Consider the following 24,968-nt stretch of genomic DNA (forward strand, 5'->3'; position numbering starts at 1 on the left):
GTATTCCTCATCGCCTCTTTTATACAGTGAGCGAACCGGTTATTTTGAACTTGTTGGTAGAAATTTGACTGCCTTTTATTGAACTATCTCTAGTTTGGTTCTGTTTTTATTAGTGTAGGGGAAACAAACGATGTTAGCACAGCAGGGAATAGACCTAGGCAAATTACTGCCACCTGATACTTTTGTTTGAAGAGGAACTAGTCGCAATTGTCGGGCTATAAAAAATCTGAAAGCTGTTGAAGTAATATCTCTACAGTGTGTGCATTTCGTTGGAGAGATATGTGTGTTCAACGACTGCAGTGAGTGCCATGTGAAATAATGATTTACAGAAAACACAATTTATGCTTCTCTTTTGTTACTGTCATACAAGGTTGTTAATTAGCGTTTAGTGTCATCTGCCAATTAGCGCGTAATGATTTTTTCCCCTCCATTTAGACCGCGTTACGAAAGATTTCATGGCCTTTAGATGTGTTGATTTCCCGGCATACGATGCAATCGTCAGCGAACAGTCGTATGTTAAGGTCAAGATCAGCCACTAAATCGTCAGTGAAAACATGAGAACAGGAGCCAAGCACTGGGCACAACATGAACAACGTGGGAAGGTTGTTGGTTAATTTTTACAGACTGCATCATGCTCTGATAAGTAGTTCCTAATCCAGGCACCGCATGCCGAGTTTGCGTCGTTTTGGACAGTTTCGTTTTCTCCCTGACCGCAAGTCATCTGATTGGTATAAACGCAGGTACCGGAAGTCAATCTAAAATCCGGTTTTCGTGGGCCACTAAAAAAACGACATTTCTGAAAAGACGCAAATTAAAAATACGGACGCAGTTAACTGTAGATCCAGGGCCTAGAGTCGTTCATAGCTTAATTGGTTTGTAAAGACCAGAACGCGACCACAATCCCTCAAATGCTTGAGACAGGCTGTACCCTCACGTCCTCGATGCGGCATGCTACTGCAACAAGTGTAGAATGAAACTCTTCCCATTTTTTTTTTCCTTCCCAACCTACCGTATGAACCTTGCTCGGCCTCGTTCAGAAATGTACAGTCGTTATGTGCCTGAAAAACGATTTCCGTCTTCTTAATTCCCGCTATAGAAGACTATAGAATCAACCAAAGGATCAGGCAGGATTTCGAAACGGCTACTGTAAAGTGGATCACTTCCACACTACCAACCAGATGATAGAAGAATGTCCGAAATATAACCAAGCCTTGCCTCTGAATTCTTTTCGCTTCCGCCAGGAGAGAAATGCGGCCGTTACGGCACAGTTCGTGAAGTCTCGTACTCGATCTCGTTGCTAAAAGAGCTTTGCTTGCACAGAGGGCAAAAAAAATGGCCTAAATGGAGTGCAAGAAAATTCTTCCCGACATTTCACATCCATGGCTGCTTCGAGTGAATAATTCAACACGAATTGAGCACGCTCGAAGTATTCTAACTGACGCATGGAAAACGATCACAAGGAGATTCTTATTTCCCATTAGGTGATGTCCGTTCAATCTTTCTAGAGGCGCCGAGGGCTCAGTGTACTTCCTCGCCGCCAACAAGGTGTGCAATCCATATAGAAAATAGATTTGCCGTACTCTCAAGAATCACCTGCAGCGTACGCTCTCTTGCATTCGGCTTCGTGTTGCGCGCACCATGCCTCCGGCTAGCAGAAGGAAAAGTGGAGCAAAACACTTCCTACCACTATGGGCTACCTGATTCAAGCAGCTGCTGGTCTGCGACCGCGATATGACCCTATCAGTCAAAATAGCGTCGACATCTGCAGAGGCATACGGATATGGCACGCGGATCTCATCGCGCACTGCGGAGGCTCTAGCAAGCTCTGGCCTCATCGCAGAGCGCAGGTAGGCTACAGATCCCGCAGTTTTCGGGCGGCGGGCGCGGCGACGCGTGACCGACGAGAGATTCCAGCACTCCGTGGAGGGGCCCGTAGAGCCGTGGACGACTGCGACGGCGGGAGTGTTTACGACGGGGCGGCGGCGGCGGATGCGGAGCGGGAATTTCTTCGGACGAACAGAGGAAACCGAAATGCCGCTCGGGCGGCGAAAACAATCACCCAGCGGAGGCGGCGGCGGTCCCGTATCAAAGGCGCGGCATGCTCTCCCTCTGAGCTGGCCAGGTCGGTCAGCGTCTGCCACTTGGACGCCCTTCCCGCAAGCCGCCTCTCACCCCGCGCACGGTCGCGCCAAAAAGATGAGTGAGGGTAGCGTTATGAATGAGAGAGAGAGAGACAGAGGTAGGGGGTTGTTGGCTTAAAAGTCAAACACTGGACGTGCACAGCGCAAAAAACAAAACGAAGTGGTTCACGCACAAGACGCGTAAGATGAGGAAAGAGAAACGAAGGAAGGCAGAGAGCGGGAGAGGTGGCACGCACAAACAGCGCGACCGCAGCAAATCTCCTTTTCGTGGCTCCTCGAGGTGCCAATGAAGCCCGACCGCAAAGACACAGCCTCGCCGTGCCGCGGAGGAGGCGGCTATGCACGATACGCCTGGTTTTCTGTAATGCTGGAAACGTGGCTCGCTACCTTCCCGGATTGCCTTATCTTCTTTTTTTATTTTCGGTCATTTATTCTTACATTCAGTCTCACTCTGTGGTAAACTACTGCTTTGTTTCTCGTTTATTTTTTATTTTTTATTTCTCCCGTAAGAGGTGGGCGTATGAGGAGCGCATCCGCCGCGCGTCCGTTCCTCGTCCCCGGGCGCTGCAGGGGCCAAGTTCTCCGGAAATCGGGGAAGAGAATCGCCATTTCGCGTAGCGTAAACCGTGCTCGGTTCATTCAGTTTCGCCTCCGTCCCCCTTTCTCGCAAACACACTTCCCTGCCGGACGTAGGCCCGTCTCCCCTGCGGCCGCAAGAGGCCGGGGGTCTTGCACGTACCCACGGCGTCCGGGTGAAAGAGGTGTGCGCATTAACAGCCTTGCAGTAGCTGGACTGGCCACAGCTGGCGGGTTACTTCATGACGTATAGTCCCAAGACCCTGAAATGAGTGAATTAATGATCTTCGGGTACGTTAGCGTCAGCCCGAAGAGCCAACAGGAGGGTATCGATTCGTGCTAGTTGGTCTAGGTTTACTACAATACACGAATGTAGCGCAATCAGTCTGCAGTAGGATTCAGCTGCCTAAACAAGAGCATTAAACAATTAGCTAGATGAGAAAAAATAGGGGGACTCTCAAGCTTCGACTTAAGAGTCGTTACAGCTCGGCTGTTAATTGATTTATAAGAAAATAAAGGTTCTCGGCGGACACCTAAAGCCCGCCGTAAGAGAAGGAACCACAGCCCACCATGCCGACAACTCCCGGCAATTTTCCTTCCACGTTCCGAACACTTCCGACAAAATCCGACAAAACTTGAGCCGAAACTGGGGTACAGCGACGACTTTGCAATCGAACGAGCTGTATACGCCCTCACTTAGTAAAACCTTCGCTCGCTCATCGTTGTTCCCGTCATCAAAGGTTGCTCAAATGCCTTCACTAATCGTCAGTCTCCCCAAGAAAATGTGTATTGCAGTGCGGCACCGTTTTCAATTGTTGTAACTGCGTAAAGTACGGCGCTACTATTATACGTGCACGGGGCGCCTAGCATCGAAAAAACGAAATTAAGCTTGCTTAACACCGTTTTCTTTAAAGGTAAGACAAGCACGAGAAAAAAAAAAGAAAAAGAAAGAAAGATAACGTTGAGTAAGCTTATCGTATAGACACACGAGCTCTATCGCAAGTGCACTATATTACCAGCTCTCGTTTCTCATAACAGCATCGCACTGAGTACTCTGCCGCGCGATCGGCCACTGCAGGGAACAGTGTCTGCTATGGCTTAGGGAGTAGGGTGATGCAAATAATTTTTGCGCTTTTAAAATGAACGCGTCTCATTATAGAGTTGATTTTATCCTATTAGCCAATTACTGTTTTGTTTATCGACCCACGATACATTAGTGGGGTGGGAGGAGTCTGTCTTTGGACCCCATCTTACTCATTGTTTGTTTATCGATTTGCATGTCCTAAGATCCTGAAAGTGTCCAGGAGAAGCCGAACGTCTCATTGGCGGCAAGGACAAACCGAAGCCGACTGGCCTGAATTTCGCATACATATTCACTGCATCGGTGGAAGGCTGTTCCACACACCTGCAGCGAAGAAATCATCTTACCACCGGTATTTAGTAAACTGCTGGCCATTCACCCCTGACTATTGCCGTATGAGGTTCCGCAGTCATCTCTCTCTCTCTCTCTCTCACACACACACACACACACACACACACACACACACACACACACACACACACACACACACACACACACACACACACACACACACACACACACACACACACACACACACACACACACACACACACACACACACACACACACACACACACACACACACACACACACACACACACACACACACACACACACACACACACACACACACACACACACACACACACACACACACACACACACACACACACACACACACACACACACACACACACACACACACACACACACACACACACACACACACACACACACACACACACACACACACACACACACACACACACACGCACACGCACACGCACACACACACACACACACACACACACACATATAGCTTCTTGGATCGAATCAGTAAGGCGGGAGCATGTCAGAGATGCGGATGGTATAATGCGAATCGTGTGGGAGGCCTCGAACGTGCATGTGATATCCACTCAGTTTTACCGCTTCAAGAATGCGATGGTTGACAAGAAGGCGCGGTGAGTATTCTTGAGTGAAATTAAGCCTAAAAAAATTTCCTCCGTTCTAGATAGTAAAATGACAGCGGTACATGTGCCGAGCCACCCTCCGATTGAAAAAAAAAGATCAGTTCAAAATCAAGATCAGACCCAAATAACCTTAACCAATCCGATTCCACTACCCCCTCCGGCGGTCATGTCGGTCATCATAAATCACGAGACCTCCGATCGCGGGCTAGTTGATGAAAAGGTCAACACTAAAGCGCTTCACTATGTCATTGCACGAACTGGTCAGATATGGTCGCAGGATTGTCATGGCGTTATACAAGTCGGCGTACACAGGCATGTTTATATTATTCGTCCAGGTGTAATATCAGTGTGCAGATGCCAAGACTCCACCATGAAAACACTCAGCAGTCGATGCCGTCGGTGTATAACGCCATGCACGGGTCATGGGACCTAGCTGGCCCTGCGTCAGCCCCAAATGTGGACAATGGAGGGAAACCCAAAACGGGAAGCCTATATATAATAGCGGCCGAAAGTATATATAGACGTATATATATTGAAAATTAATTTCCAAAAAAGCGCAGCGTCTTTTGAGACGGCTTAGAGTTCACAAGGTCGCAGTCTAAGACCTTATTTGAAGAGGCCCCGCAACAGGCCTTATTTGCCCCCTGTGATCACCAAACGGGTCAAATAGCCACCAGATGTGACTCGCAGGACGGGTAAAGCCAAAGACGAGGTGGCGCCAGCTTGAGTTGAATGCACGGAAAGCTGAGACCGTATCGACTGCTTCGCAGGCATTCACGGAGAGTAGCGAACTTATCAAACATGCTAAAGACTACAATATAAAAAAAAAAAAACAGCGTGATAGGCTGCGGTTAGGCTGAGGCAGCAGCGATGCCGTTTTTTTTTTTTTAATGTATGTGCTGCCGTTTTCTATATAGCTTTGTAAATATTTATTTGAAAGAGCATTACTTGAAAGTAATAAATACCATGTTAAAAAAAAAGGCAGTTGTGTTGGCCGAGCTGCAGGTCTTATAAGGTGTCGGAAAATGCAGCGGCTCTGTCCTGCGCCACCTTGGTTGGAATCGTTCGTGCTCCGCTTTATGTTTTAGTGCGACCGCGTTAATGGTCCCGTATAGAGAGAAGAACCCATGGAGCTGCGCCCGCGGCGCGTCGAGAAAGCGCGGATTGGCGAGACGTCACACGTGGATCTGGGGGAGGAGAAGTGAATAATGCATTAGAACTGAAATGATTAGAAGGTCGCAACGTGAGGTTGCAATGAAAAGTTTCCAGCCGGCGGTTAGTAAGAGCGATATCATTCTTCAGAATTTTAAGAATATATTCTTGGCGCCACGGCGCAACAATATTACGCCGCCGCGCAACTTTTTCCAAACACGCGCGTCTTTTTCGGTATTTCAAGCGACGTTAATCATCTTGAATTTTTATTTACACTTCGTTATCATAACCCCCGTATGTCGAAATGGCCAGACTAAAGCAACATACGATCACATGCTTTTGGGTTACGTGTTAGGCGGGACGCCTAACACGTTACCGACGGCTTCTTCCATGGAAGAATATGGGACAATCTCTTACAGGACCTCAAAAAAGGATATGCAAGAGGACCTGTCAAGTAGGCTCTGGAGGTCGTACTCGTACGGAGGCCACGCCAGGGCTTAGCCAGCCGCTAACTGCAGCATAGTAAAGGTTCTGTCCGTGTGTCTCTTGATTGCGAATTATAAACCAGTGTGGATTAGAACAACGAGTAGCGGAGAGCGCTGAATTACGGCAGGCCACGTGGCAAGTGCTCAACGGAGGGAGGAGTTGTGCATCACTGACAACGTCCCTTCCCAGCTCTCTTCTTGAACAGGGTGCAAAGTGAACCAAACTTATTGCGCCACAGCGCCGAGGGAAGTCTCGTTTTCGAAATTTAAAACAGGGGCATGGTTATTGCTCACTACGAGCTACAAACCTCTGATTATGCCCAACCCCCTAAGTTACGTAGTTAAAAACAAACTATTAGAATTTAGTTACATTTGTATAGTTAGCATAATTCACTTGATTTTTTTTTTATGTCAAAAAGCACTGGTATTGTAATACTCATTATTCAGTTTCTACACCTCAAAAACTTCATATTTGAAAATTCTGGCTCCTCATCGTGAAACACCTGGCGTATGGAGCGCCGTACGTAGAGGAGCGTTCCGAAAAAATTTAGACCATCCCCCTTGCTGTGTGATGTCAGAGGAGCCAGAGTTTTCACGAACTTTGCTGCTACCGAAATACGGCCGCCACTGATTGGGTGGACTGAAGTTGCAGCCTTGGGAACAGCGACTGATCGGTAAAGGTTCTGAGCCACCGTAACGGGTGCTTGTGCAGAGCGCGCGTGAACGAGTGCGTTATGTCCCTATGGTGGCTTTAGTTTAAAAATGCACTGTATCAAAAAGAGCGGCTGCCGCGTGTGTGTGTGTGTGTGTGTGTGTGTGTGTGTGTGTGTGTGTGTGTGTGTGTGTGTGTGTGTGTGTGTGTGTGTGTGTGTGTGTGTGTGTGTGTGTGTGTGTGTGTGTGTGTGTGTGTGTGTGTGTGTGCGCGCGTGTGTGTGTGTGTGTGTGTGCGCGCGCGCGTGTGCGTGTGCGTGTGCGTGTGTGTGTGTGTGTGCGTGTGCGTGTGCTTGTGCGTGTGTGTGTGCGTGTGTGTGTGTGTGTGTGTGTGTGTGTGTGTGTGTGTGTGTGTGTGTGTGTGTGTGTGTGTGTGTGTGTGTGTGTGTGTGTGTGTGTGTGTGTGTGTGTGTGTGTGTGTGTGTGTGTGTGTGTGTGTGTGTGTGTGCGCGTGCGTGCGTGCGTGTTGAGGGGGAGGGGGCTTTCCAAAGGAACAGACTTTCATTGAAAGCTGTCGGCCGGGAGTTTAGAAACCATTGGAAGGATGTTTTTCCCTTTCACTAGCGCATACAAGAAAAACACGGTTACGTAAAGGCTGCCTTCGCTACATAGCTGTCTGGAGCGGCTAGGCTTGCGCGCATCTGCAAACGGAAAGCCGAGTTGAAAGACACTGAGCAAGCGCCGAAACGTGAACTTAAAAGCGTCCTCGTTCGGTCTTCGCATCCTGTAAAACACGGAGAACACGACTCGCGGAAAATGTTCTTCGGTGACTTTGAAGCAGCTGAAAGAAATGCGCCTCGTGTCGATCGAAGTTGCTGGCTTCTCATGTCTGTGTAGGGTGCGTTTACGCATGGAGCTTCCAGTGCGCTGTGGGCGCTCGGAGACGCTCGTGAAAAGAACCCGCTGGCCGCTCGTATCAAACACCGTTCGGTTTTCTGCATAAAGACGAGGAGGTGCCACACAGCTGCTTTTTTCTCTCGAAGCCGTGGCGAAAACAAAAGCCCCGATGTTCAGTACGCGTGCTGGGCAGGAAGAATGAGCCCGAGTGACGGATTGGGTGGAGATGCGGGGAAGGGCGAAATCAGCGAGAGGAGCAGGAGCGGGAAGAGAGGGAGGCAGGTGCCGACTGCGCTCACGCCCACGCTATGAAAAAAGAACAAGGGAAAGAAACGAAAGCAGGAAAAGGAATGCCGAGAGGGCGAAGTGGATTCAGTGGCCCTGGCGGCAATAGCATAACGCGCTGAAAGAACAACCGGTCGATTAAACGGTGGAGCGCCGTGTTTTGTCAGCTTAATTATACCACGCACCGCTTTCCAAATGGAGAAAGCGACGCGACAAAAGTGCGCCTTGTAGGTTGCCGTACTTTTCCTCCGCCATTTCCTTTCTTGCTCTGTCGCTAGATCTACGCGCTAATATCTACCACGAAAAAAAATACATAAAGAAGAAAAGGCGGGTAACGCATGCGCGCGAGCTTTTAACGGGGGAAGTAGGTGGCAATTATTTCGCTCTCCGATGTAGCGAGTGTAAATGCGTTAGACCGGCTGGACTTCGGGGAGCAGTGACCAATGAGGGTGTTTCCCTCCCCGCCATGTATGTCCCTCTCTTCCACTGTTTCATGGTGATCAAAGCCGTGTGCTGAAATATACAAGAAGGAAGTATCTGTGTTTATGAAGCGAACTGTCGTCAACACAAGTGCTACTCGCCTCAAACCTGTGGTCATATCCACGCACGCACGCACGCGCACACACACACACACACGCACGCACACACGCACGCACACACACACACACACACACAAACAAACACGCGCACACACACACACACACACACACACACACACACACACACACACACACACACACACACACACGCACACGCACGCACGCACGCACGCACACACACACACACACACACACACACACACACGCGCGCGCGCGCACGCACGCACGCACACACACGAAGGGTATAATTGATGATGGACTCAAACTCAAACGGCCCTACCAAACTTGCGCCATGCCCTCACGGCGCTGAGTCATCTATTGCCATACCAGGACCTTTCTAGAGCATTCGTCTTGAGGCTTACAGAACTTTTGTCTGATTCGTTGGTCCAGTTTGCCCCATTCCGAAGAGGTGTTTACCAAATGACTTACGGAGGGACTGCGCGTCAGAACTTACAGCCTGTGTAGAGCGAAATGCTTACCGCACACAGAGTTCTACATTCGGACAAGGTTAAATGGTGGCTGCTTAAGACCTCTGGTTCTTGTGCTACCAGATAACGACATATTTTGCCGCTGCATGACAAGTTCAGCGCAAATGCGTATCATTTTATCAGAAACCAGTACTTCACATGTGAACATTCCTTCCAGAATTTTATGGCAAGCAACGAGCAACAGCTTGAAGAATCGTAGAGACGAAGCTACACTCCCATCCCTCCTAATTCCCTAATTACCCAAACAGGGGCCCAGAGCTATCTCTTCATTAAAATAAAGGATTCATTCATTCATTCATTAGTTCAGGCATAGTAATCGAGTCTTGCTTGTGACTTCATCTCTTGTGCGTAACTATATTGTCCACTTGGTTACTACACAGTGCTTCGTCTTCTGAAAAGGAAGCACCAATTGAATCCTCATCATCATCACCATCCTTATCAGCCTGACTACATCCACTGCAAGGCAAACGCCCCTCCCATAGCTTTGCAATTTAGCTCTCTGCTGTGGCAGTGCTGCCCACGTTCCGAGAACCTCCGAACTTCATACGCCCCCACCTAACCTTCTGTAAGTCAGTTACCATTAAGATGCGCGGTTAACATAGGCTTCGTATATAGAAAATTGCCCAAGCCCATTTCTTCTTCGACATAGGGAGCGAAATTGAACGCGACCCTTTTACAAACATCGTTTTTAGATAGAAGTTTTTATAAGACCCAAGGAGGGACAGGCTTCCAACAAAACAATCATAACTTGATGATGGAAGCACCCTAAGGATTGTACTTGCACAGTGGACCTGGGCGCACGGGATGCATTGAGCGGCGCACGGACAGTTTTTGATCATATTATAAGCGGAAGGCCTATACTGATTGTGCTCGGCAGACTGAGTATATTTAAAGTAGCTGATAGGAAATCAAAGGGTGCTGCCAAACATTTATGAAGTATTTATTTGACCTTGAATCAAGTCTTTTTCTCTCCCTTGTACCGAGCTGAACGCCTGGCTTCGTCGGTGTAGTCGGTCCTTTGAATATTCAATTTGGGTTTAGTGAGTATAGTCTTTTGAGGTCTTTCCCTATAGAGTAAACAATAAAAGTAATTATTGAATGTTCTTGACGCATCACACGAGGAATACGGAAGGCCTAAACTCCTTGCAGAGTCATCCTCATTAGGAGTTGCAATAGCTGTCCAGGCAACAGTAAAACGTCTGTCACCTACAAACACCTTAATCTGGCTGTGAGACCACCACCCTGACCAGCTGGTAGTGGGCGCGTGTTCATCGTACCGTGTTTTGCTCGCGCTAAAGTAGCCATTTCAGGCAGCTTGTTCGCATCTTAAGTTATATATCTATTACTGAACTACCAATGAAAAAAAGCGATAAAAATGAACATGCTTGCGACACTTGATCAGTCCCCGAATGTGCACAGTGCACCGTAACGTGGCACGAGATATAATGAACATCAATTAAGGGGATACGAATTGATTCGAAATACAAAACATTCGATATATGCAATGCATCAATATACAGCTCAGCCTATTTGCAACCAAGCAGTAACAATACGTTGGATGTATACGCCAGAGATGCGCTCAGTGCGTTTGTATGCGTTCCGCTTGTCGGCGTGTTGGAAGCACACGAAGAGAGATATGCGTAAACTGCTTCACGTCGACGCTGCAGCTGATGGTTCTCTGTAACTATACTCTGTCTATCATAACACGTCTAATGTTGTTACCAGGAAAACAAAAGTTAAATAATTGATAAATAAAGTAAGAGTATATTTGGGTTCTGCAATGCGTGTTCGACAGCGAACAGAGAGTAGCACGCCCTGTATAGCCGTAGGTGGGTATAGGTGGGTTTACTTAGGTTAATTTGGGGTCACCGCGTGACGGTCATGTGACATTGAGATTGAGTAAAAAAGACCGAAGATGAACCTTAAGCACGGCCCACGTTTACCTAGTTAAGCGGTTTCCCTTCAGTATCGATACAGGCGTCAAGCGCAAAGCAGGGATCAAAGAGCAAGAAGTGCCACATAGGGGGGAGGGGGGGGGGGGGGGAGCAGTACATGCTGCCCGGGTAGCAAAGGATAGACGAAGTTGGATGGGTGAAATATAAGTGCTTTTCACATTCTTTTGCATAGTATTTAAGATGGGGTAATTTGTGTTTTCGCTATATTTAGTGCTTCGAAATATTCCAGTTCATTATATCCGGGCTAGAATGTATACAGCTTCAATCTCACAGAGGCTGGATTGACGCAAAAGGCTCCTGATCACTGCTTCAACAGTTACAGCAGCAGTCAGGATTCAGGAATGGACAGTAGTGCCAGATCTGTGCATAAGAACATCTCTCCTCATATACCGGCTTTATCTCCGCCTTTCTACCATCGCTGCTATTAACAAACAAATGTAAGGAGTCAAAGCAGTAGCCTCCGTGCTGACAACTCATAAGACGCCGAACAGTCGCGTTTCATTCTTCATTTTCATAGCAAAGCTCTTTCAGCGCTAATGTTGAGGAGCCAGAGTGTTCCATCCCCACTGTAGTTGCGTGCAGGTCGCTAACGCCGCGTACAGGCAGTGACGCCCCCTCACCTAGCGTTGTTTGCCACCAGTCACCACAGCGGGGCGCTGTCGGCACCGAACCGAACAAAAAGGAGCTCGTCTGTGATGACGGTGGCTGGGCCGCCTTTGTTCATCGGACGGGAGCTGCGTTGCTTCTGCCGTACGCACGCTTTCATTTGTTTCGCTTCCTTCGTGGCGGCTCTTCGCTTCTTTGTTCCGCCTTCATTTGCAGTGCGCCTCGAGTAGGACTGCACGGGGATGCGTACATCAGCGAGCCTTTCCATTTCCCGGCTTGGTTTTAATCATTGCCCCCGCGCAGTATCGCATCAGTGTATGCTTCGGGCTTTATTTATTTTAGCTTTGCTGCGCTGGGTGCGTGCACCTTGGCCCGCCGTGCTTAGAGTGCACTCTGTTCGGTGGCGTGCGCTGCGCAGACCGGAGGGGACAAGAACAAAGGAACGGGCTCGAAGGTGTGGCCGGTCGATCCACCGGTGGACGGATACGTTAGCGCAGAAAAAATAAGGTAACAGGCTAGACAAAAGAGGAGAGGTGGAAACTAAAATGGGAGAGTGGGTGCAGCAGTTAGATGTCATGGCTTCGGCATCAGCTAAAGAGGGGAAGGAAAGCTGGGATATGCGGGGAACATGGCAAAAATGGCATACGACTGGAAGACAGCGGAACCGACGGCGTAAACAACTATACACAGCATGTATGTAATGAAGCATGCACTCCAGTTATGAGAACCCTTCGTTTAATTCCGAAGAGCTATAATAGTAGGCCCGCGTATGCCCACACCGCGCTCTAAGAGAGAGGCGAACTTGGCCAATACGGCTTACAGATTCCTCATATAAAAGGTTACAGCGAAAATTATGCGGGATGATCAGGCACCCGAAGCGGCAATTCTGCGAAAGCACTTAGAATTTCCCATGATGAATGCGCTTAACCCCTTTGAGTATGGTACAGAACTTTCAGGGTACAACTAGCCAGAGGCTCATTTGTGGGACGTGCATTTGAAGGGCGGAGGGGGGCCTGGAGGATGGGTTCAGGGTGGCGGATGGTATATGAGGGCAGAAGGCCAGCAAGGAAGGATGCGATGGGGTAGGGGGCGCTGGTGTCTAGTGCCTCTGAACGAAAAATGAATTTACCACGGTGTCTTTGACTCGGGTTTCACGGCATCTTTATTATACCGCTGCTTCTCGGGCTGGAGGCCTGATGGAATAGGTAAAGACGGGTGATAAGGGGTAAGTGGCACTTTTGGACGGTGCATGTGGGGGCGAAGGTGGGCGGAAGTGGGTGCAGAGGCGAATCAAGGGTGGCTGTGGGTAGTGGGCAGGCCCTTGCTAGAAGCGTGCGGTGTGCACGTTATAAGGTGGAGAAGGGTGCCAGCTGTTTATAGAAGATATATTCTTCGTTCTCTGATGGTGTAGACAGACGGAGGAAGTACTTTTTTGTGTGTGTGTCGCATTATGGCATTTAAGTACATATTTCCCTTAGAACGAGCCAGAGCAGTTGATTGTCAAACTGCGAGTAACAACAAGCCACCTCCATAACAGCGTGTCCTTATTCTTCATAACGGGTCACGGCAAGCCATCCATTCATAAGTTTGCTCCGGCTTCGTAACGACGTCTGAAACATTATAAAGCTTTGGTTTGGTTTTTTGGGGTTTAACGTCCCAAAGCGACTCAGGCTGTGAGAGACGCCGTAGTGGAGGACTCCAGAAATTTCGACCAGTTGATGTTCTTTAACGTGTACTGAGATAGCACACGGGCGCCTTGCCTTTCGCCTCATTCGAAAAGCGGCCGCCGCGACAGGAATTCGATCCCGCATCCTTGGGCACAGCAGTCGAGCGTCCTATAACCACTCCCCATCACGGCGGGGCAACAATAAAAAGATGACCATAAAATTTTCCAAGCGCAAGCAGTGCAGTGAACCATGATATACGCCGTAGTGAATGGCGTCAATTTAATTCGACCGCCTGGCTCCTCACTTCAATTCAAGAAACACTGAAATCGCAAATGCAAGCATTTTTTTTTTTTTAATGCGAAAGCCTTATATGCCACATCATCAAGCAGTCCGGCGAGGCGTCGGCGTTCATGGGACAAAACTCATCAGCAGTCTTCTGGCAGGTCACTTTTCAAATGCCATTTGTGAGAGCCACACTCGTCAGCCCACCAGCCTAGATGTCACAGAGATTTTGACGTTTCAGTTTTAATGCGAAATGAATTAAGTAATATATTAGCGCAACTAAGCCAGCGCCTGGCGAGCGTGGCGCGAAAGTCACGACAATGCATTTGGCAGGTGGTAGTTGGCAGGCGATATCGTCGTGCACAGATTGGTCGTCGGGTCGTGACGTCACAAGACGGCATGACATGGCGGAGATGGCAGGAGCTGTCAGCTCGGGTTTCGCATTTGAGATGGGAGGGTAAAAATCTAAACCAGTCTTCCAGGACCCTCGGATACCGTGTTAGACGTGCACGCTGCCCCAAGGCCAAGCAGGGCTTTACACGTACGTCGGGTGGTGTTTTATATATTCTGGTATATATAGTTTACGACTGCATAGTGATGAGTATGTTTGTAGTATAGTAGAGGTAGAAATTCAAAGATTAGTGATTAAGCGAGTAGTAAATGGCATGTAGGCGAAAGAAGATCGTTAGCAAAGGCAAAACGTGCTAGCCCACCTATACGCATTTAACTTAGCCTGATGAGGTGGGAGCCATTTTGTTCTATTTTTTTTTTCGCGAATAAAAAACAAGCCATGGTAGCAGGGAGACAACCGGCATCGACCCCCTTACTTCGAGCTCAGTAGAAAAGAACGTCTGGCAAAGAAGCTGCCCGGAAATGCACGGTTTTAATAGGGAAATTCCTGGCCGCTGACTGCTAAAAACGCGCATATAGTCTTTTTGTCCCCCTATGTCTGTCGTGTTTCGTGTGATGTGCCTGTTTAGTACCAGTGTCTGGCCGCGTGAGTGCAAGACAACCCGCTTGCTATTAATGTAGAACAACCGATACGTGACGGCAGCACCAAAGGCGAAAAATCGTCGACGCGTGCATGCGTAATAAAATGCTTGCGCGAATTTCTTCGCGGGGTGTTGCAGTATTCTCGCGCCTTCACGCCGTTTTCAGGCGTGGCTTTCATGATCCCAGGCCCCAAAAGAGGTTTTTGGGGCTCATGTAACCGTATGCATACGCTGTAACGGCGCCCACAAGGCTGCAGGCACCTCCGTGCATCAGCTGCGTCCACGGCCGGATCAAGGTAGAGCGAAAGCGGATGGTGGAAAGTGCAGAGAGGGAAGAACTCGTCGCGGCGTTTTCTGGAGAGAAGGGGGCTGGTTGCCGCACTCGGCGAGGCCGATTCAAGGGCGGCCTTCGGCTGTCCATCTTGGGCAGTAAAAACAATCGCCGCCGCCGGGGCCCCATGCATGCACCAGTGCCTGCCTCACTTGGGCGACGTATATTTGCCGGAACGTCGCCCCTCACTTATCGCCACTTATATAGCTGGAAACCGGGGGAACGATGGTAGTGCGAAGATCGAGGAGTGAGTCACGGCTACTTGGCCACGGTGAGCCCGTAAGTTATTGGGAGTGTTTGACTTGAGCGCCTGCCGTCGGTGCGTGCGTGATTACGGCGGCGTGAGTGAAGGCGACCTTTTGTTTCTCTGTTTCTCGATGGTTGCTGCTTCACTCCCAATTTTGTGCATTCTGTTGTTTTTGCCGCGACACGCTTGAGAGGTGCACTACGTATTTTATATGTCGTTCTTCGTTTTTCGCCCTGCGCGTTGCATCGAGCAGTATAGAGTTAAAAGGAAAAAGCAAGACGCTGTTTGCAGAGTTCAACTCTTGGCTGCTACTCGGGAGGAGATAAATAAGTCGGGGCCCAGTATATACCTTAATCTGTAAGATTTGTTTGTTTAGAAAATACAGCCGGCCCTTACAGTATGCCCAAGCAGGAGGGACAAAACCATGTTATCAGTACATTCTACAAAATATCAGCAAATGTCAAATTCGAACTATACAAAATGTAAATGCAAAAATACAAGGCCGATAAAATACAAAATATAAACAAATTAAGAATCACTGAAAATAAATACTCCGAAAATGTGTAAATACGTACATAGTTAATAAACGATGGTTAGGAATGCATGTATAGCATCAAAAGAATCAGGCTGCTCAGGAAGTTTGGTAGCAACTTGTTCTACTCTTCTATGGTGGGTGGCAAAAATTAGTATTTCGAACGGCTAGCCCTGATACTGTAATGCATTAACGAATAAGCATGATTTCTTGGTTGGCGCGTAGTATTAGGTGTAAGAAAGGGGTCAGAACTCATGGACAGCTCATGGTTATTCACTAGGGAAAGCAGATTTAAAAGGCTCATGAAAACCTATTTCCTCAATTATAAAACGCGCCTGAGCAAAAGTTGTCCCATCAATCATCACCGCAACCAAAAAAAAAAAAAAAAAAAGGTTGTCTAGCATTATTAGGAAATAAGGTATGGGCGACGATCGAAAATGATGCACCTCCTCTCCCCCCTCTACTCAGCCGACGCCGGCGCTCAAGAAAAAAAGTAAACAAGTCGCGACGGCGTCCTCTCACGTCCCGTCCCGCCTGCATATATTTGGGAGCGTCCAATGAGCGGGAGCTCTCAGCAAGTCCATGTGACGTCATAAGGGAGGTTTGCGCGTGGTGATGTGTCGCCCCAATCGGTCGCGAACGGTCGCCTGGAACCCTTCTAAAAAATTGTTTGCAAATTATATGCTTCACGCAAAGCTTTCAAGTTTCACTCGAATACTCATATGAACCAGCTTTATGTATTTCTTGCATTGGAATATTACAGCAAGCAGCATTTCAGGGGCCCTTTATTCTTTGGATTTTTTAATCCCATGAGTTTCAATCCCGTCAGTTCTCATGAGGATAGTCGGCGAGTCGGTTACGCGATACTTTGAGAAAATAAAACAGATGACTTTGCATTGTACAAGTTCAAGTACTTCAATGTTACTTTTAGTATAGGCATCCCAGACGGTGCAGACATTTCATAGTGAAAGTTTTATTACTGAAAAATAGGCAAACTTTTTAAGTTCTGGTGCATGGGGCAAGTTTCAGTTTATGCGTGGGGAAGCAGAGTTTAGGAAATGTCGTATAACACACGTTTTTTTACGTGGTTATTCCAGCTTAAGTGTTTTCTTATTGTGATACCGAGGTACTTGAACTCAGTGACTATAATTAGCAGATGAGATTAAATATTGTAGGGAAGACAGAGGGAACCTATTTTGGTCAGTTTGCATATATACTCTTTCTTTTTCGCGCGTATTACCTTTATGTGCCATTTATTACACTGTGTATGTATGTTCAGAAGCTTGTGTCCGTGCACAGTGTTGTTCATGATGATGATGACGATGTTTTTATGATAGCAACCACTATCCTGGTTTAGAGTATTTCTTCTTCAAACGCCAGACTCTCCGGTTCTGCACAGGAGCACAGGATGAATTTTTTTTTTTTTCACAATCTCGCGTTTAACGAACCGGCGTTGCGCATATAAGTATGCAGAATCTGCTGCAAGAAAAAAGAAGTTGCGGTTTGTTTGGCACCGCCAAAGTGTCAACAAGAGTTGGCGCACCCCATGAGTTAGTCTTCTAAATAACTTGCAGTCATCTGGTTAACTACATGAGCGAAAGGCGTTACGGGCTTTCGACATGCTTAAAAAGGGGTAAAGCTGGATAACTGAGCCTGTAGTTGATTTGCCATGGCTAGTTATAACACGTCGCATGCCTTACGAGAACGTGAGGACGAAGAACGACAACAGACACACGGAACACGAAGTGGCGTTTGGGAAATTTATAGCTGTCATTTAAGCGCACAGCACTTGCATAGGGATTAAAATTCCCAAGGACGCAGGATCGAATCCCGGCCTCGGTGGCCGCCTTTCGGTGGAGGCGAAAAGCAAGGCGCTCGTGTGCTGTGCGATTTTAGTGCAAGTTAAAGAACCCCAGGCGGTCGAAATTTCTGGAGTCCTCCACTACGGCGTCTCTCATAGCCTGCGTTAAACCCCACAAACCAAACCAAACCAAAATAAAATCCACACGAAAAAATTCTAAATGCAATCACAAATATTCTTTTATGCTCGATATGAGAGCAGATATTTCAGCATTTTTGTGATATATTGAGGCAAATATTTTGAGAGATGCTTATAATTATTAATATATATATATACATATATATATATATATATATATATATATATATATATATATATATATATATATATACGTGTGTGTGTGTGTGTGTGTGTGTGTGTGTGTGTGTGTGTGTGTGTGTGTGTGTGTGTGTGTGTGTGTGTGTGTGTGTGTGTGTGTGTGTGTGTGTGTGTGTGTGTGTGTGTGTGTGTGTGTGTGTGTGTGTGTGTGTGTGTGTGGTTAAAAAATTGCCCACGATTACGTTACTTATTAATGCGAAATTTGAGCTCAGCTCATCAGCTGTTTCACCTTTTCGACAGACTGATGCAAAGATTTCGAGCAAGACACGTATGTACAATCAAAGAAAACTTTTTTATGTTTCACACGTATTCCATTAAAAAATACTCCACTAACAGTTCTTGGCTGTCATGAAAGAAGCTTCGTTGTCGGGGAAATGAAGAGAGCAATTAAGTTATCGGAAGGTTGCGGGAAGCAGCGCATGGGTCCATAGGAACGTTGCGCAACGAACAGATAGCAGCGACTGATTGATACCACTGACGCCGCTAGCGAGTGTAACGAGTGAGAACGGGCTGCACCGTGATTCTCTGATAGCGAGCCGGCGTTCCGGAAACCGGAGAGCACCCTCGCCGCCGCCCATACCTTTTCTCGTGTTCTCCGGTTGCTGCGCACGCTCCTGCCCTCATCTTTTGCCACTAAGTGCACCCCCCCCCCCCCTCTCTTCCTGCAAGGCTCCGGTTGCCGAAGCGCGGGCTCGAACTGGGAGGACGAAAGGGGGCCGGAGCTGGTTACGAGACCGACGCCGACGCGAAACCCAGGAACGGGCGCCAAAGTGCTGCGCTCTAAAACAAATAACCAAGATTTCTCTGTCGAAGCTCTGGCTCTTCTTCATCTTTTTCTGAGAAAGTACCTGCGGCTCGCGACTTTCTCGTGGCTCGTGTCTCTTTCGCTCGGTCACGTCGACAACGAAGGCGACGCGAATCAATCGGCGAACGGGCTCATAAGAGCTGAGCTCAAAAAAAAAAAGTAATTGGTCAGAAACAATAAAAAAAATGTTTAAAAAGACATTTATGCTTTTCATAATGTATATGAAACTGCTGTCAGGACAATGTTGTTTTTCCGATATATTTAAACTCTGTTCATTTCAATTTTGAATAATGCGTAACTATAATGCACTCCTTGCGGTTGTGTTTACTACAGTATATGCGTCTCAAACTTCCGGTCGCTGCAGTCTGGCAGAATAACAATCTGCCAAGTCTAGCGACCACTTGTTCTTCTTGTGGGAGAATATATGATAGGTGTTGCAGCTAAATGAAATCTTCATTTTAAAGAAATATGAAGTGCCCCATTCTCGTAGAACAAACTGAGAGCTACCGAGAGCCGTGTGCCCTATAGTCTGCTTGTTTTTATTTTGTACGCCAAGGTTAACAGATAAAAGGTAATTAGTTTACATTTTTCATAGGACTTAGGAACAAAATGTACATAAAAATGTTGCAGATTGCCTTAGAAGACGGCTAGCAAAGATGCTTCCACCAAGGCATGAATTACGTAGCTTTTCTATTGGCCTTCAAAAAAGCTTTCACTGACCAGTATACTAACTCGCATCTCTGGCCCAGTGCAGACACAAAGCTTAATCAGGGAGAGCACTCTAGAGAAAAGCAGTTTTGTTCCCTCAGACGCATCTCGGGACGCTGAACTGGAACCACTTTCACGTGGAAGGCGTTTCTTTTTTTTTTTTTTTCATTGGGCCAATTATCCTTTAAGGTCTGCGAAAACAAACAAAAAAAAAAGCACTTTGCCTTAAAGGTAGCTTGGTGCAACGATTTTAGACAGCTGTTTTTCAAAGCGATTTACTATCATGAACAGTTTGAGCTAACGGTTTGTTCGTCAAGCCGATAATTAAAGGGTACATAAGTTATCTTTACATTAATTAATCTCATAAACAGAAAAATTCTGCAGACTAGGCCGGGCCGCTAACAACGCGTTCAGTTAGTCTTATTCGTCTCTAGGACATGGCGGGATTTTTTTTTATCACTATTTATTTTTTTTTTATCGTTATTTATGCATGCAGCTCGGACCGCAGGTAGATACGTTTCGTACGCTGTGCCTTCTAACTTTTTTTAAACGGTTTAATTATTCGCAACCTTGCACCTTTCGGACACGCGTATCTGCACTTGGCCAATTTTTGATCTTAATGTCACTGAGTGCGCAAAATCACCATTGGACAGGAAGTTCCGGAGACTCGATCTACGAAGAACTGCCAAGCTCGCCGACATACAGCGTAACAGCCATCGAGGGAAGCAAGACAGAAATGTAACCTTCCCCTTTCCCAGATGTCTCTGAGCGGTCGGTTGTCTCAGTCATGCTGTAGGGGCAAGCTTCCGCTGATGTTTGGTCAATTATATTATTTTATTTGTATAAAGCAAATTGACCGCTCCGGCTGGCCAATTTATTTACTGTATATTGTTAATCACAGATTACGCACTACAGTTAACTGAGAAACGGTGCCACTGACACACTACCGAAAGATAAGACGAGCAGTGCCAGCGGTTGGAGTTGGCCATGTGAAATTAATCATTTAAAATAAACAAACGAAAAGTGACGCATGTTCTCTCACATTGCCTTCATAACTTGAGTTACCGTAGTTTCAATGACCATATGTAAATTCTTCTTTGGCAACGTGTTACGCCACACCACTCAGCTTGAAGGTATATCTTAATTCATCATTGCATTATTCCATACAGTGCGCCGGTTGCCTTTCATGTTCCCATTTAGGGTTGGAATAAAGGCGTCACGAACAGCATTTCAAAAATATCGTGAGCACAATTAAGCGATTCTCTATCGCCCAGTCTTGATTTCTTTGCTGCCCGAGTCTCTGTCACCTCCTCGACGCTCTGGATACGTTGCACTGATTACGTTAATCCCTCCCTCAAGGTTAAAAGTCACACTGCGGCGCGGCCATGAGTTCGTGGCCATTAGTTCGCGGTAAGCACCTGAGATGTCATTGCTTGCCGCGTCGGGCGCTTCCCGCTCCGACCCGGTATGCGTGCGCACGTCAGGCTGTGGCGGCTGCATCAAAGACAATGGAGTGGCGGTGCTTTGGGCATTGAGCTGCAAGAAGAAAAAAAAAAAAAAGACGAGAGGAGTTTGGAGGAGGGGAGGGGGGGGGGGGGGGGCGGATTGCGGGGTAGATGAGAGACGGGATGAGACAAAGAGGCTCATTGAAGCGGTGGCACGTCGCGGCGCGAACGCCTCATCTTATTCGAGTGCGTGGCCCCACAGCACGGTCCCGGTGAAGATGGGGCAGTGGGCGCAAGACGCCGATGAGAGGCGCCGCTCCACTTGAAGGCGGCGGTGAGAGAGGGCTTCACGTTCCCAGGTACCACAACTTCGCGCGCGCGGTTTCTTTTGATCCGCACGGATGACCGCGCTGGCGCAGCCGATGTGTGTACCCGCGCCATGACGTCGCCTTCAGAGGTGTCTCTGAGTAGACAACCACGCGCGGGAACCTGCGAGTCAGAGCAGTGGACAGGAGAAAGCGGTTCGTCGTTCCTGGCGATCAGCAACGTGTTAAGTCGTTGCTGGACGCTGCAGTGTTCGCGCGTTTCTGGACGCAGACGAAGACGAATCGGTTCGCGAGATGGGGGGAAATCCCCGTCGGGGAATCATCGAGCACAGCAACATGCTAGGCGCAGGGAAAGCCGCTCGAACGCGTAGAGGGAAATTTCCTTTGGGCTTTGTTTTAAATACAATATACTATAGAAGAAAGTATTAAAAAAAATTAACGCTTGTCACGGATGGAATTTCGTAATGTCAGTAGCCTTCGCTATAGTGAATATGATTCGATATACCGAGCAGCTCAAACCAGCACAATTTTTCCTGTCATGATTACCGAGAATGCGGTAATAATTGCTTTATACCAGCGGCGTTTATTGCGTGAGCTTGACACCAACTTTGTTGACTTTATGTGAGCAGTACAACTAAACGTCTCAACAGATGGGCAAGAAAACAGCTAACGTTACAAATGTGGACGCAGCTGGCGCACGTGTGGCTTCCGATGCAAGGGATTCTGGCTGTGAAAGTCAAGGGAAAAACGAGAAAAGGTGAAGATTTCTATGACAGCTTATTCTTCTTGCGCTAACGTAAAACTACTTCGGCAATGCATCGGTTGTACAGCGCCCTAACTATTCTATACTGCTCACAGGTCGTCCGAGAGGTGCATTTGGTCATTTTACAGCTTAGGCTGCAAGAATGTTTTTCTTTTGTAAATATTTCCAGGCAGCTGCTTTGGCATAAATGATCTTTCAAATTTGTTTTTGAACCTATTGCTTGCTATATATTTTTGTGTTTTATTGTGTTTATAACATATTCAGAAATATTATTAACTGACGTTAATCTATCAATGAAAATAAAAATTTTGCTTCATAAATGTTTTGTTATTAACGCATCCACTTTACTACCTAGGATTTTCCTGAATATTTTCTAACGAATATGGACAGCCTACGTTTTGCGTAATAGGAATTTACAGTCTCGTTTCACAATGTTGTGCTCGTAATACGCTTTAAACATTTAACATCAACAAAACAAAAACAGAGTACCTCATCAAAAAATCTAAAGGCGACTGACTGCCTTCAGAAACTCTTGGGACCCTATACAGTGCATATAAATTGCTTAACAAACAAGGAACCTCATTTGGTACTGTTTCAAAACTCCTTTGGGTCTGTACAATGTCTCAAGTTCGGCAAAGAATAAAAAACAGTAAAACGACGATCACGCTGGTGATTACTGGTTTATATTTCTGGTGACTTCCAAAATCACAATAATTTTAAATGTCACCGCCCATAAACTAAAACTTAATTGAAATCATTTTAGCTCCCATCTTCATCGTCTCCTGTTTACAAAAGCGCCATTCCTACCCTCCGTGCAAGGATCAGCGGGTACAATATAGGGCTATTATAGGCTGCCCCAGGTAGCACAAAGTGGGCTATGAAGGGTGGGCCCCGGTGGGCCCGATGTAGGCAATGCAGGACAGCCCCGGTGGGCTCAATGTGGGTGCTGCAAGAGGGGCCGACGTAGGCCCGACGCGGGCTGTCGACAAAGCCCCAATTGGCCCCACTAGGGGCCGATGCAGGCAGCCCTTGCGGGGCTGCCCACATTTTTCCGACATTGTTAAAAGGGCACATCCCGCCAACTCCCCGCGATGGTCCTACTTTGGACCGATTTGGGCAGCCGCTTTGGAGGAACATTTTTGTTTTATTTCAGTTAGCCCCTCAGAAAATGACATAGGACCAATGCGGGTTCTATAGCGGTAGCCACACTTGGGCTTGCCCACATTATTCTCATAGGGGTCCGACGTAGGAAATTGATGGAAAGCCCTAGTCCAAGTTTTCCCAATCAATATTTAGGCACATAAGTAATTACTTTATACATGTCTGCACTTTCTAAACAGCCGCAATATTAAATTTTACAATAATTCATAACATTCATCTAGCCAAAATGACTTCATGTACATCTTGTTCAGGCTATGGAGATGTGTGTTCTGAACAGTAATATTGTACTGCGAGTTGCAGGCGGTCCAAAGCAACCACATAAGAGGCAACAGTTAGCAATCAGTTTGTTTTAGTATATGTAGCGCAATTTGCACGAGCGCGAGAAATAAAGCCATGTAAATTTCTAATCGACTAAACATGGCCACAACTGTTATACAAATCATCTATAACGGTAATTTAGGGCAACATCTAATGCAAATAAAAGTTAGAAACAATGATTACGCAATTGCACGCACGCCTTCTAGCCCCATTACGGCCGATGTGGGACCTACAGCGGTTTTGTGTGGGCAGCCCCAATTGGGCTGGGTGTTGGTTTTGAACCTAAAGCCCACTTGCTATTGCCTTCAAATTCCCCACAAGGGACCAATTTTGGTATCATGCGGGCCCTCCCGCCTTCCAGCCCCATTACGGCCCATGTGGGATATAAAGCAGTTTTATGTGGGCAGCCCCAATTGGGCTGGACGTTGTTTTTGAACCTAGAGCCCACCTGCTGTTGCACGGGCCTTCAAAGCCCCCACAAAGGACCGATTTTGGTACCATGCGGGCACGCCCGCCTTCCAGCCCCATTACAGCCTATGTGGGACCTAAAGCGGTTTAGCTAAGGCTGCCTCATTTGGGCTTCACGAGGGCTTGCCCAAATTGAGCCGTTATTCATATTTCACCTGCCCTCAAGTAACCTACAAGGGGCCGATTTGGGCAGCATGTGGGTATGTCCGTTTTCTTGCCCCACTGCGGCCGATGTTGGTCCCACAAAGATTTAATGGGGGCGGCCTCACTTCGGATCTATGAGGGCTCTCCCATAAAAAGCCCACATTTAGGTTGGATTGCCCTCAAATATCCGGCAAGGGACCCTTGTGGTCTGGATGCAGGAATGTGCTCTGCATTAGCCCAAGAAACGCCGCTATGGGACCCATGCAGGAGGAGCAGGGGCAAGCCCAAATGGGGCTTGCCCACATTTGCCCCATCGGGGACCGATGCAGGTTTTATGATGGTTGCCCCAGCCCCACTTGCCTACATCGGACCTACTGGGGCCCCACATTCTGTGCTACCTGGGGCTATAATAATTGGCCTGCAAAGCTCCAAAACGCATATGACACAAATAATGCAATATAAAAGCGTAAATGGAGGCGGCGAGCTCCTGCGCAGTTCCTTAACTGTATGGGGAAAAAGTGGCAGTGTATAGAACATTATTTGTGTTCTTATTTAAAAAAAGAAAAAAAACTTCATTCTATACTATATTATAGGATGGGGGTTTGATCATTAGAGGTGCTAAGACTCGATCGAGAAGCACGGCAGGAATAGTACGCGTACAAGCAGGTCTAGTGCAAGGAGGTTATAAAATACTGCTGTAATGGAAGTGGCGC

This window comes from Amblyomma maculatum, chromosome 2, assembly GCF_055883805.1.
Source record: "Amblyomma maculatum isolate TAMU_Amacu chromosome 2, ASM5588380v1, whole genome shotgun sequence".
Classification (NCBI taxonomy): Eukaryota; Metazoa; Arthropoda; class Arachnida; order Ixodida; family Ixodidae; genus Amblyomma; species Amblyomma maculatum.